Below are 819 nucleotides of genomic sequence, written 5' to 3' on the forward strand. Positions count from 1 at the left end.
CATATTCTAAGCTCTTTGAAGTGGTTGAAGATTACCTATCTATGAAGAATACAATCTCTATGTATCTAAAGATCTTAATTAGTCTAACTCTAAGTATGACAAACATGGATCACCATTGACCTATAATTCTTAATACCTATATAAATTTAACACTAAAACTTCACATTAGAAAATTAAACAATCTTTAAACAGCTGTGCCACAAATGAGGATATGACCTCAAAATGTAAACAATGTATAAGTATTTTGATCAAAGATATAAATATATAGTACAATATGATAAATATATCCTAAAATTGTATCAATATACAAAATGTCTTAAGAAGAGGTAGAAGCATACATGTATACAATATGACAAAATAACTTTGCCTAGGTGTACAAATATTGTAGATAGAAATAGGAACATATTCAATATAATTTGAATTTGTATTAATATGCAAGAATGTATACCAATAAATTGCCTATAAATAATAGCTCACAAGTATTTACTCTATTATTTACTGTTATTATTAGTGTGAGTAAGCTCACACTAATCTACCTTATTATACCATTCAATATATGCTTCCTATTTCCTATTGAAATTTTTGATTAATCCTCCATGTTTGTTCCATCATCCAGAACAGTATAGTTTTTTTACAGCAGGCAATGGATTTTTTAATTTTCCTGGTGAGACATGTCCTCTGCAGTGACTGGCAATGACTGGACCATGTTTGACCTGGGAGCTTGGAAAAGGCTGATGTGGGAGTCCCTTCTGTGTGTTACTTGTATTGGTTAATGAATAAAGAAACTGCCTCGGGGGGCTGGAGAGATGGCTCAGAGGT

Source organism: Microtus ochrogaster, linkage group LG9, assembly GCF_000317375.1.
Source record: "Microtus ochrogaster isolate Prairie Vole_2 linkage group LG9, MicOch1.0, whole genome shotgun sequence".
Lineage (NCBI taxonomy): Eukaryota > Metazoa > Chordata > Mammalia > Rodentia > Cricetidae > Microtus > Microtus ochrogaster.